At 35.4% G+C, this 13,880-nt stretch overlaps 1 long non-coding RNA gene across 1 annotated transcript in view; it reads right to left on the bottom strand.

Moving 5' to 3' along the window:
- The window catches only part of LOC143677241 (uncharacterized), a 45,932-nt gene extending 37,595 nt beyond the window's left edge, over positions 1-8,337 (bottom strand). The window contains exon 1 of the long non-coding RNA XR_013172468.1: positions 7,793-8,337. This is a non-coding gene — a long non-coding RNA (uncharacterized LOC143677241). The remainder of the gene's footprint in view (positions 1-7,792) is intronic.
- Between the last annotated feature and the right edge of the window lie 5,543 nt (positions 8,338-13,880).

The following is a 13,880-nucleotide window of genomic DNA, read 5'->3' as shown; positions in this document are numbered from 1 at the left end:
GGGGATTTAATAATTTGCTAATTTACAGTTTTATGGCTGAGAAAATGTCTCAATTAAGACAAGTCTATAGAAATGCCCAATCTAAGGCATCCAGGAAAAGATACCTTGGTTCAAGTAGGTCAATGAAGTTCAGGGTTTCTGTATCAAGTGAGAAGGCACATAGTGAACACAGACATGGTTTCTCTCTCAGTTGGAAGGGCATATGGCAAGCACTCCTGGCTTCCTGTTTCATGAAGCTCCCCAGGAGGCATTTTCCTTCTTCATCTCCAAAGCACTGGCTGGTGGACTCTCTGCTTTGTAGTGCTGCAGCATTCTCTGCTCTCTCTGAATCTTCTTCCATTCTCCAAAATGTTTCCTCTTTTATAGGCTTCAGACACTTAAGACCCACCAAAATGGGTGGGGATACACCTCTACCTAATCCAGCTAACAACCACTCTTGATTAAATCATATCTCCCAGGGAGATGATCTAATTATACTTTCAAACATACAATGCTGAATAGGGATTAGAAGAAACAGCTGCCTTTACAAAATGGGATTAGGATTAAAACATGGCTTTTCTAAGGTATATACATCATTTCAAACCAGCACAACTACCAAGATTGCCTTTTAACATTATAGCAAGAAGACCACCTGAGTTAGTATAGAAAACAAAGGCTTTAATTCCATACAGATCAGGGTTGAGGCCACCTATGAACTGCGGGAACTTGGAACAGTCACTTAAAAGAGCCCCAAATTTATTGTCTATAAAATGAGGATTATGTAACTTGAAACATCTCTCTCACCCAACCATTAAGGATCAAACAAGACCATGTAGGAGAACATGCTTTGCAAACTCCAGATGTCCTAATAAAACATTAGCTCTTGTTGCTATTATATCTGCATCTTCTCTCTCCTCTTTTTGAAAGTTCCTTCCTAATGTCCAGTGATCTCAACCTGCCACTAATCTGCCTATGTCTTGTTCTGAAGCAACATGTTGGACCCCATAGTTCCATATATTGCTATTTTTTACCTCTCGTTGCAGCAGTACATGAACCCCAGAATTGAATTAAAGGACTGAGATTCTAAACAAATCACTAAACTGCTCTGTGCCTCCTCTACTTCAGGTATAAAACAGAGATAATAATAGTACTTATCTCATAGGAAATTTGTGAGGAGTCAATGAGTTAAGATATGTAAAAGGACTTGAAAAAGTACCCAGTTCATGTCGTACTTTACAAAACTAAGTGCTTTTTCCATTTCATGACTTTGCCCATGCCATTCCCTTCTTTATAATGCCTTCATCCCTCACCTACTTTATCTGAGGTCAGCCCAAATAATGCCCTTATGATGCCATTTATTTCCTTCCCCCTCTACCCTCAAATTGGATGTTATTTTCTTCTATTATCCTGTGAGCTCCTTGAGAAAAGCTATATCTTTGTAATCCACAGACGCAAATACTATGCCTAGCACATAGAAAGTGTTCAATAAATAACAAATTAATGAACTAGTAAACAATGAATAAATGAATGAATACAACCATCCCTCTGTTCTTCACAGCCTCAAACTGACTCCCTTAGTTAAAGTAAATAGTAAATAAGACTGTATCTTTTCCTTTATGTATCCTCAGAGTAACTAGAAAAGATGTTTGTAGCAAGGCCCAATATACTGCTGTCCAGTTGATATCAAATCAAATAAATTCTTCCTTCTCACAAAGAGTATGAGTTCTATAAAAACTAAAATGATGCACTTGGAAACAAATGTAATACATAACACCTCCCAGATAATATTTGAATTTAATGGCTATCTTATGTTTAATGAGTGAGTGTGCCATAAAGTAACTTCAAACACTGCAATAGGCCTTTATGAGAATCATGTTAACTTTGTTGAGCCCTTCAATTGCAAGAGAGCACATAGCTATAGATAAGCTAATCCTGTTACAGATCCCATCCTGTTCCCCAAATATATGACTCAATTTTAAATCAAAGGGAAAAAGAATTTCCTTTATCAGAAGCAGGAGAAAATCTTGTAGAACACAAGTAGGAAATTCTTTCTGTAGCTAGTGCACATACACACAAACATATACACACACTTATCACTTGAATCCCTCCATCATTATCTCCAATGAGAAACATGGACCTACTTATAACTCCTCCCTATCTTGTCACAGTATAGCTCAAGTCAGTGGCAGCGCCAAAGTGTTGTTTGTGTCAGGAAAAGGGGACTTAGACTTTCCGTAAGCTAAATCAACTATTTAAAATTAACCCCCAAAACCATAAAAATATATACTGTTTGATGGGTGTCTTAGTTTGCTAAAGCTGCTCAGAATGCAATATATTAGAAATTGAATAGCTTTTAAAAAAGAAGTTTATTAAGTTGCAAGTTTACAGTTTTAATGCCATAGAAATGCCCAAACTAAGCATCAAGGGATAGATACCTTGGCTCAAGAAAGGTTGATGGGTCCGGAACACCTCTGTCAGCTGGGATGGCTTGTGGCTGGCATCTGCTGGGGTCTTTGACTTCTTGTTTCAAACAGCTTCCCTGAAGGCATTTTCTTTCTTCATCTCCAAATGTCTGGGTCTCGTGTTGGTTCTGAAGCCTTTTCCAAAATGGTTTCCTCTTAAAGGACTCTCATAAGTGACCCCACCTTAAATGTGTAGAGACACATCTCTGTGGAAACCACCTAACCAACAGGCCCCACCCACAATTGGGTGGGTCACATCTCCATAGAAACAACTTAATCAAAAGAATCCTACCTAGCAATATTGGATGAGGATTAAAGAACATGCTTTTCTGGAGTACACAACAATTTCAAACCAGCACAATGGGTCAATTAATTTTTTTTTCAATTTTGTTTAGTATAAATAAAAATATCTTCAGAAAGACTTCAGGTTAATTAAGCTGGCATTGTAAGATGCTCCCCACAGAATCTCTCAACAACTAGCAAAGCTGCTGTAGCCATCTTTCTTAAAATGTCAAAAAATCCTTAAAGGGTAGCAGTATGTTGGTGAGTACTGAATAAAGAAAATGAAGCTTTAAAAATGGTAACAGGGGCAGTGCAACAGTGGCGCAGTGGTTGAATTCTCACCTGCCATGCCAGATACCTGGTTCAATTCCCAGAGCCTGCCCATGCCAAAAAAAGAAAAGGTAAGAGAAGCTTGAGGTATCCATGCTGGCCCCTTTACCATTCCCTCCTTGGTGCAGTGTGGAGCCAGCCCGCACTCTGATTGTGGTCCCAGGTCCTGTTCTGGAGGGGACAGAGTAAGCCCTATGCACATACTGGGGACCCTGTATGCCAGTGTCAATCTATCCAGTGGCAGGCCGAAAGAATGAACTACGAAACTCATCTCTCCTGCGTCCTTCCAGAAATTGCCCTGCAGGCAGAAGCAATTTGCAGATAGCTAAAGCAATGTAAAAACAACTAAATCCAAGTGGCCTGGGGCTAAGAATTACCAGCTTTAGATATACAATGGAGCTCTCAGGAAAGGGTGAAAGACCAGTTCATAGGGAATAGCTGGGACATTCAGATTCTTGTATAGGGGGAAATTCCTAAGGAGAAGCACAAACCAAGGACAAGACACAGGTACAAAAAAGATAGAGAAGACCCTGCACTTCACATTTGGCTGAGGCTGATCTTCTAGAAAGGAGGGCTAATCTCTGAAGGACAGCACCAGCCAAAAATGAACTAATTTGAAAAGTCTATGAAAGGAGTCTTTGCCTTGGTGTATTTGTTTTTGTTACCTCCTGGCATTCAGGGAAATTGCTACCATATCAGTATCTGGATACAACCTTAAGGAACAGACAGCCCAGGAACGAAATCCCAGAGTTAACACATTAAAATATTAAAATGTACACAGATTTTGGGCTAACAGGCCACCTGATCTCCTGCTAAACTTTTTCTCTCTTTCAAAAAAAAATAAAATGTACAATGTGCAACAAAAGATTATAAGATAAAGACAGGAAATATTGGCCCATCCAAAGAACAAGGTAAAATTTCAAAAAACATCAATGAAGAATACCAGACTTTTAATATACTGGAAAAAGACTTAAAAAAAAAAAATGTTCTTCAATGTGCTCAAAGACACAACAGAAAACACAGAGAAAGAACTAAAGGCTATCAGGAAAATGATGTGGGAATAATATGAGAATCCCAAGAAAGAGATAGAAACTTTAAAAAAGAGTCAAACAAATATTGGAGTTGAAGACTACAAAAAGTGAAATAAAGAATTCTCAAAAGGGTTTAAAAGCAGAGTGAAACTAGCAGAAGAAAGAACCAGTGTAATAGATATTCATAGCTTCAAGTGTTTTCCTACCTTATACCATAGGCAAAATTAACCCAAAATGGATCAAAGACCTATATATAAGAAGAAAAACTATAAAACTCCTAAAGACAACATAGGGAAGCATCTTCAGGACTCTGTGTTAGGCAATGCTTTTTTAAAGACTTTACACACAAAGAACAACAAATTAAAAATAGATACTTGGAACATCATTAAAGTTTTAAATTTTGTACATCAAAGGACTTCATCATGAAAGTAAAAAAGAAAACCTACAGAATGGTAGAAAATATTTGAAAACCATATATCCAATAAGGGCTTAATATCTAGAATATATAAAGAATTCTACAACTCAACAACAGAAAGGCAAAGAACCTGATTTTTTAATAGGCAAAAGTTTTGAATAACAATTTCTCCAAACAAGATAAACAAATGGACAATAAACCCATGAAAAGATGGTCAACATCATTGGCAATTAGGGAATTACAAATCAAAACCACAATAAGATACAATTTCACACCCACTAGAATGGCTACTATTAAAAGAATGGAAAATAACTAATATTGGAGAGGATGTAGAGAAATAAGACTACTGTTCTATTTGCTAGCTGCCGGGATGCAACAAACCAGAGATGGATTGACTTTCAATAAAAGGGATTTATTTAGTTCACGAACAATTCTTCAGAGGAAAGGCAGTAACTTTCTTACATGGGAAGGCACAGGGAGATCTTTGCTGGCCTTCTCTCCAGGTCTCTGGGTTCCAACAATCTTTCCCAGGGTGATTCTCTTCTGCATTTCCACAGGCCTGGGCTGAGCTGTGAGTGCTGAGATGAGGTGTGCTGAGCTACTTGGGCTATGCTACATTGAGCTCTCTCATTTAAGCACCAGCCAATTAAATCAAACATCATTCATTTCAGCAGGCACGCCTCCTAGCTGACTGTAGATGTAATCAGCAACAGATGAGGTTCACATGCCATTGCCTCATGTCCACAGCAATAGAAATAGGCACCTTCAAATGGCCCAGTTGACACCTGAACCTAACTACCACAACTACTCATTCATTGTTGGTGGAAATATAAAATGATGCAGCCAGCATAAAAAGCACTTTGGCACTTCCTCAAAAAGATAAGCCATATGTCTTACAATTTCACTTCTAGGTATATACCCCAAAAAATTGAAAACAGGGACTAGAACAGATATTTACACATGTTCATAGCAGCATTATTTGCAGTTGCCTAAAGATGGAAGTAACCCACCTGTTATCTATCAACAGAGGAATGGATAAACAAAATGTGGTATTTACATAGAGTGGAATATTATTCAGCTGTAAGAAGGAATGAAGTTCTGAAACAAGAGGTAATATGGATGAACATTGAAAATATCACATGGAGTGAAATAAGCCAGACACAAAGGACAAATATTGTATGATCTCACTGATAAGAAATAATCAGAATAAGTGAATTTATACAGTCAGAAACAAGAATATAGGTTACCAGGGCCAGGAAGGGTTAGAAAATGAGAGCTAATTGACATAGAATTTAATTTGGGTGATAAAAAATTTTAGTAATGGATACAGGGGATAGCACAACATTGTGATTGTGATTAACACCAATGAACTATGTGTTCATTGAATGCAGTTAAAAGGGGAAATTTTAGATTTTATACATATTGATAGAACAAATTTTAAAAATCACATAGCACTAGTCAACACAGTGAAACAAAGTAAACTACGGGTTACATTTAATAGAATTATAGTAATATTGCTTCATCAATTATAACTAAGTTACCCCACTAATGCAAAGTGTTAATAATAAGGAAAACTGTTGGGGAGGGGGGCAGTATACGGGAATTCTACATTTTCTGCCTGACTTTTCAGTAAACCCATAACCTATATTAAAAAAAAAATTACCAGCACACAAATTTTGCCTTTTTATTGATATGTACCATACAAGTGAGAAAGAGTCTGCTTGCTATAAAATGCAGCTTTAAGACAAATCTACTGATTGCTCTCCTCAACTTATTTTGGCTAGTTTTCTTCCCTCTACCCCACCAAGTTCCACATAAGGCTGGGCAGTCCCAGGCATGGAACAGAGCTCATGTCACAGAGGCAACACACTCTAAAGCTGTTATTAATGCTTTGTAGAAATAGTTGATAATGGAAACTCTGCAAGTTTGAGAGGTAAGTGAAGCCATATTGGCATGATGGACTGGAAGAACTGGGTCCCATGAAGGGACTGGAGAGTCCCACAAAACCAAGGAGCTGTTGCCATGAAACAAGTGAAAATATAAAAGGATGTGCTCAAACAGGAAAATGCCCAAGCACAAGACCTCCGGAGGAGAGCAGTTTTTAATTACATGCATAGTTACAGGAAAGACTGAATACATGAAGAAAAGAGAATAAACAATGACGTATCACTTTGCTGAGCTTCTGAGATAAGAAATAGATGAAGGTAACTGAAACAGAGAAAGTCTGGGAACTATAATAGCAAGACTTTCGAGGTTCAGCAATAGGGAGGCTGCAGATTCTAGAGGATAGAGCCCATGATTAAATGAAAGACTGTCATCTAAGATAAAACTTAATCTATATAAAAGATAAAAACATTTTTTCTAGGGTGAAAAGTATTCATATTTTATTATTTGCTGCAAAATATTTCCTAGTCATGCTATTGTGTGCTCAGAAGAGAAAGACTGTGATGTGCACCAACAGAAGAAAGCAAAGCTAAACTCGATTGTTGTATAGAGAAAAAATAGAATGAGATTTGATGGATAGATAGAAAAATTTAATTACATATAAACCAAAAAACAATAAAATTATAGTAAGATAAAATATCATGTGTACAAAATCTTATAAAAAAGTAACACCAAATGCTTTGTCTTCTTCCCTAAAATCTTTTTAAGAAAACTGAGTCATTTCTCAGGGATTAATTTCTATCTAATTATTGAAAAGAGAGATTTTAATACAGAGGAAATTCATTTTATCCTTTTATTCACAATAAAGAATAAACTTTGAATAATAACATGCCTTACTAAAATCTGAATTTGAAAAATAAATGTGTTGCTTCTGTTTATGTATTTTAAACTCTGGAGGACCCCAGAACTCTAGAGTTAAAAGTACATAAATATATCACTTACTGATTCTTAACAGTGGAGGAGTGAAAGCTTCTTTCTTTAGTCACTGTTCATTTTCATGTTCTTTAATTAGGGAAGCATTTATTGAAGACATTTTCCTCTAATCTGAGCACATGCAACCGCAACCCCTAAAACCTGCCTGGCTCTGTTCTCCCCACAGCCAAGCCCACTTATTTTTGACCTGCAAATTCAGCTTTACTTCTGGTTTTGGAATATAATTTGTCATTAGTCAGATTTAACAACTCTAACATTATGAGACAATATCAAAACAATTATTCCAAGCTCTGCTAACAATGCCTCTGTCAAACAATTATCTCTAATATTTAAGAACCCACCAAGTACCAAAGCATGATCCTGTCCTGTCATCCCTCCCAAAACCACACAGTAATTTGTCACCACTGGATACTTACCCACTTCCGAAATTAACTTTCAGAAATCACACTCTGTGATGTCTAGTCCAGTTTGCCTGCTCATTGATTCTCGCAGTAGCAGTTCTTCACCCTCATTGAATCCACCAATCTGCTGACCCCTCCATTTCCTTCATTATCCTCTTCTTTATCACTTACCTCACTTATGGCTTAGAGCCCACTGCATCTGTCATTTCAACTACTCTTTTGAAATATTGCAAATATTCAATATTGTCCCATTGTATATCCTTTCCCCTTAAAGTCTCTGCCTTTTTGACTGGAAATTCCAACTTATCCTACAAACTCCAAAAGAGTTTCCTGTGATTAAGTTTTGATACTCTGCCCCTTGGAGGACAGAATGCAGGTCATGATTTTTCCCACCATAAAGTCAGTTTGCTTTTCTCTCCTTCTAATAGAAGGTTACCTACCACATTACATAGAAAATATTGAAGAAAGGGGGATCATAATTAGAAGGGAAAAGTCTTACATAAGAAATACCTTGATATATATATACAATTGACATGAAATCACAAATAATTTTAGTTTCTTGTAAAGGCTGGAAACTCAATAATTACAGGTTAACTAATACAGTCAATGTGATTCCTTCTAGTGATACAAAAGAGCAGGCAAAAGCTCTCGTGGATTCACCTGCTGAGTCCAGGAGGAAAGAACAGAAGTATTCTTTTTTATCAATTTTGCTTAAAAACAGAGAGAGACTTTGCAATGCCCACCTTTGTCTGCAAAGCTCTGATACAAAGTCTGGAAAAGAAGTTACTATTTAGTATCCAGTGTTGACAAAGCATTCAAGCTAAACTAGAGAATTTACAAATAAATACATCTACTCTGTCCTGGCATACCCAAGAAATTTTCTCATTTGTACAACTTTTACACTACAGTGTGACTTCCTAGGGAAGTCAAGTGATAAAGAGTATCTGAGACAGATGGGAGAAAGATGAAGAAACTAACATTTTTTTCTGTATCTATTATGTGCCAAATTGTTTCTATGTTTTTAAATTTCCTTCTAGAGTCAATCTTAGTCCCAGGTTGAAAAAATCTATTAACTGTGATAGAATTTAGTGTATTTGGAGACTCAGAAAATGTGAGTAACTTGGCAGTGACAGGTACAATCACCCTACTAGTAAAGGACAGAGCAAGAATTTGATCCAGAGCTGGAGATTACCCTTCATCCCACTGTCTGCCTGTGCTCAGTTCCCTGCTGATAAAGAAGGTTTCAGTATATGCCATTCTCCAAGAATCATTAAGCTAAAACAAATTCCTGAGGAGTAAATTAGTCCAAGAATATCATCAAGACCACTGCAGAGAGACAGACACTTTACACTTCTCCTAATATATGTGTTTATGTAAATGGTGATAAACAAGCCTGATTTACATCAGTATTTTCAGGATGAGTTTCACTTGACTTTGCATAATAAATTTTAACCTTCAACTTTGGGCACATGAAATTTAGATACAAAAGTCAAAGCAGTGGTTAGAAACAGGGTAAGATAATGGGTAATTGGAGCTGAAGGGATACAGACTGTGCAACAGGACTAGATACAAAAACTCAAAAATGGACAGCACAATAATACCTAATTGTAATGTAATTATGTTAAAACACTGAATGAAGCTGCATCTGAGCTATAGTTTTTTTTTGTTGTTTGTTTGTTTGTCTTTTGTTTTTTCTTTTTCCTTTTCTTTTTTTTATTATTAGTATTATTTTTATTTTTTCTCTATATTAACATTCTATATCTTTTTCTGTTGTTTTGCTAGTTCTTTTCCTAAATCGATGCAAATGTACTAAGAAATGATGATCATGCATCTATGTGATGATGTTAAGAATTACTCATTGCATATGTAGAATGGAATGATTTCTAAATGTTGTGTTAATTTCTTTTTTTTCTTTAATTAATAATAAAAAAAAAACTCTGTACCCAGAGGGACACACCAAAAAAATAAATAAAATAAAATAAAATAAAACAAAAAAAGGCAAAGCAGTGGAGAAGGCCATAAGTTAATAAAAGGGAGAAATGAATAAATAAGACCTCCCCAGACTCCTGGAAGATTTTAAAAGAGAAAAAAGCAAGAATTCTTTAGATCCTAAGGAGGTGATAAGGAGAAAGCAAATCAGAAATTATGACAATAATGAAGCAATTTGAGGTTGAAATAGGTCATTTCCAAGGTTACTTCCCATTTAACAACCTGTTCTATTATATCAAAAGGGAAAATGGTGGATGAGAAAGGCACCCATTCTAGTGAGACTTTAGTGAGCACTCACTCCATTCTTATCTCTTTTTTCCAGTCAGGTAGGAGAAGCACTAAGTATCTGCATCCTTCACTGAGGTTAACGAGCTATGTTGGGTCTTTGCCAAGTTAACTTTCATCATCCTGAACCCAAGCCACCTCCTGATATCTTATGAAAAAAGAAAATCAATTGAGGTGATTGCTTATCCCAAAAGGAGAGAAAGTATGGGCCCATTTAGGTTCAGATTCAGCTACATGTAATGTACATTATTAAAAAGCCAAGTTCTTACAGACATTCTCACAATAATTTTGGATCATAAGTATTCCCAATTTTTTTCCTTTTAAATCTTCTAATTGAAGCATAATTTACATACAATAAAATGTGCTCATTTTGAGTGTCCAGTGTGATGTGTAACCACCAGCACATCAAGATATAGAATATTTCCATCAATGCAAAGTTCCCTCCTGCCCCTGCCCCAGGCCCAGTTACCCACTGATCAGCTTTCTGTCACTATAAATTAGTTTTTCCTTTTGTAGAAGTTTATATAAATGAAATCATATAGTATGCACCTATTTGTATCTAGTTTCTTTCACTCAATATGTTGTTGAAGTTCATCCATGTTGTTGAATCTATCAGTAATTTGTTTCTTTTTCTAAGTAATATTCCATTATGTGGATATACTATAGTTTATTTATCTACTCACCTATTGGTGGACATTTGGATTGTTTCCAGTTTGGAACTCATGAATTAAAATATTATATTCATTCATAGACAAGTCTTTATGTGAACACAGGTTTTGCTGTATCTAGGGTAAACACTGGTGCATGAAATGTCTGGGTTGTTTAGTATATACATTCTTAACTATGTTAGAAACTGTTTTCCAAAGTAGCTGTATCATTTTACACTCTTATCAGAAAAGGACAGGAGTTCTGATTACTCTAAATTTTTGTCAATATTTGGTATTGTCAGTATTTTTATTCATTCCAGTATGTGTGAAATGGTATCACATTGTGGCTCTAATTTGCATTTCCCTGATGACTAACAATGTTAAACATATTTCATTGCCATTTACTTATCTTCTATCAAATCTTTTGTACGTTTCTTTATTGGGTTGTTTTCTCACTAAATAATTTTAAGTTATTTAAATATCTGATACAAGCCCCTTGTGATATGTGTACAAATATATATATATGTTTACTCTTAATCTGTGGCTTACTTTTTTTGTTTTCTTACTGGTAACTTTTGAAGAACAAATATTTTCAATTTTGGTGATACTTAATTTATCATGTTTTAATATTTCTTGCTTATTCTGTCCTATCTAAGAATTTAACATTCCCTGAGGTTGTTAAGATATTCTTATGTGTTTTTCTTCTAAATATTTTTATGGTTTACGTTTAGTTCTATTATTTTTTTGCATTAATTTTCCTATACCGGTATGAGGTAAGGCTTGAGGTTCATTTTTTTTTCCACGTGAATAATATTCAGTTATTCCAGCACGTTTTGGCTTAAAGACTATCCTTTTCTTATGGCATTACTTTGACCTTCCTGCTGAAAGTCCATTGATTATATATATATATGTAGATTGGCATTCCCTTATTGGCAACAAGGAAACTGGCTTGGGCTAAAAATGAACTATCCTGAGACACCACTATGTTTCTTTTATTTCATTATTTATTTATATTCCCAAACTTCTATAAACTTATAAAACAGCTTGCAGAAATGCTTTACAGTATAGTAGCTAAGAGCTCTTAAGTAGAGGTAAGATTCAAGGCAGGTGTTTTGATTCTAAATTCAATGTTTCAACTTTTTACTAGATGCTATTCAGAATATGACACCACATCATATTTGTTATATACCCACCATGTTTCAGTTATTATTCCAGAGGCTCAGAATGTAGCAGTGAAAAAAGGCAGAGTCCTTCACCCTCAGGAGCATATATTTTAGTAATAAGAGGCAGAAAATAAATATACAATGGATAGATAGATGGAGAGACATAAAAAAATAGGGATAGATAAAATGTTCAGGCCCTGATAAATTCTCTGATAAAGATAAAATAAGATAAGATGGTAGAAGAGTGACTGAATAGGTACTGTCACCTCTTTATGAGAAGGTGACATTTCACTGGAGACTAAAATAATAAAACAGTATAAACCAAGAACAAAGGGAACATAAAATGCAAAGATCCTGCGATGGAACTCAACATGGAATGTTTACGTTATAGAAAGACGGCTAGCACATATTGTAAACAAGGGAAAAAACAGAGATGATGTTGGAGAAGTAGGTAGGACCTCATAGGCCGTATAAAGTCTTTGAACTTTATTTTGAGTCTAATGGGAAGTCACAGAAGGTGTTTAAGCAGGGTAAAGATGATCTGATTTATACTTTGGAAAGATCGCTTCTGACTGCTCTGTGGAGTGAATTATAAGTGAGCATGATGAAAGCAGAGAAACCTTAGAAGAGGCTGCTGGAGTAGGCAAGTGAGAGATGATGACGGTGTTTGAGTGCTGGAGATGTTGAGAAGTGTTCAGGGTCAATACATATTTAGAAGGTAGAGCAATCAAGATGTGCTGTCAGATTGAATGTGGAGAGAAGAGATAAGAGAGGAATCAAGGGTGTCTTCTAAGTATTTAGATGATGTTGCCATTTGATGAGAAAGGGCTGTTTAGGTGGAATCAGATTTGGGAAAGGGAAATGACCATATCAGTTCTGTTTTGAACATATTGCATTTAAGATCCTAAATGCATATTTAAATATAAAATCTGAGTAAGCAGTTTGATATATAACTTGGGAACTCAGCGAAGAGGTCCAGTATAGAGATCAGGTAATAGATGCTATTTGAGACCATGGGAACAGAAAAATTGCCTAGGTAAAGAATGTAGATTTGGGGAAGAGAAAAAAATGATTTTTATATAAGATAACCATGATATGTTATATAATATAGTTCAAAATTTTTAGAATAAATTGTTAGAAGTGCTAGCAGCACTTCTCATGATGTGCTTATTACATGTCTAATTATCAATGAATTGTTAGCATTTATTGGTTGTATAATATATGCCACAAACGATGCTGTGATTAATATGTGTTATCTCCTGAGGAGATAGATACTATCATTGTCTCCTTTTTACAAGAAAACTGAGGACTAAAGAGATTAAATATTTTGTCTAGCATAGATAATAAATGTTAGATCTGGGTCTCACTAAATTTGGTGAAATTTAACCACTATGCTACCTTGTACTAATCTCAGTATAAGACAAGTAATTTACACTTACTCCCTATATTCCATCTAAGATGCATCATCTCTAGATGGACTATTTTAAAATCTTAAGATGCATCAGTATTTTATGTAGGACTAAGAGAGAAAAAATTCCTGCCAATTAAACTGCAACACAATTATCACCTGGACTATTTAAAAATAGTACTTCAAAAAAACCATTTAGAATAAATCAGATACAGATTTGTTTCATATATTAATTTTGTACATACAGAAATGGAAAATATGAGCAAAATACATCAAAAAGAATTTTCTAAAACTTTTTCACATTTGAATCCAGCATTTCTGAAACACTTTTTGGCTCAGAGATATAAGTACCCACATTTTTTTATCCCTCATCCTTTGTATTATTTAATTAGTTATTGATGCAGCATTTCTTAAAAGAATCCATAATTCAATAAAAGCTATTATCACTGAACTTCTACTTCTACTTTGCAATCACCGAGCACTGGTCTACTTTTGATCCTGCTTCAGGAATGTTGCTAAATACATCTGCTTCACTCCCTCTCCCACCTTTTCCCTATAACCATTTGGTTTCTAGGATTTAAAAGGAGACCATTTGGCTCCCAGATTTTCTT

The sequence above is a fragment of the Tamandua tetradactyla genome, chromosome 3, assembly GCF_023851605.1.
Source record: "Tamandua tetradactyla isolate mTamTet1 chromosome 3, mTamTet1.pri, whole genome shotgun sequence".
Lineage (NCBI taxonomy): Eukaryota > Metazoa > Chordata > Mammalia > Pilosa > Myrmecophagidae > Tamandua > Tamandua tetradactyla.
The sequence above is the reverse complement of the archived record's forward strand: the minus strand, read 5'-3'. Positions and strand labels throughout refer to the sequence as shown.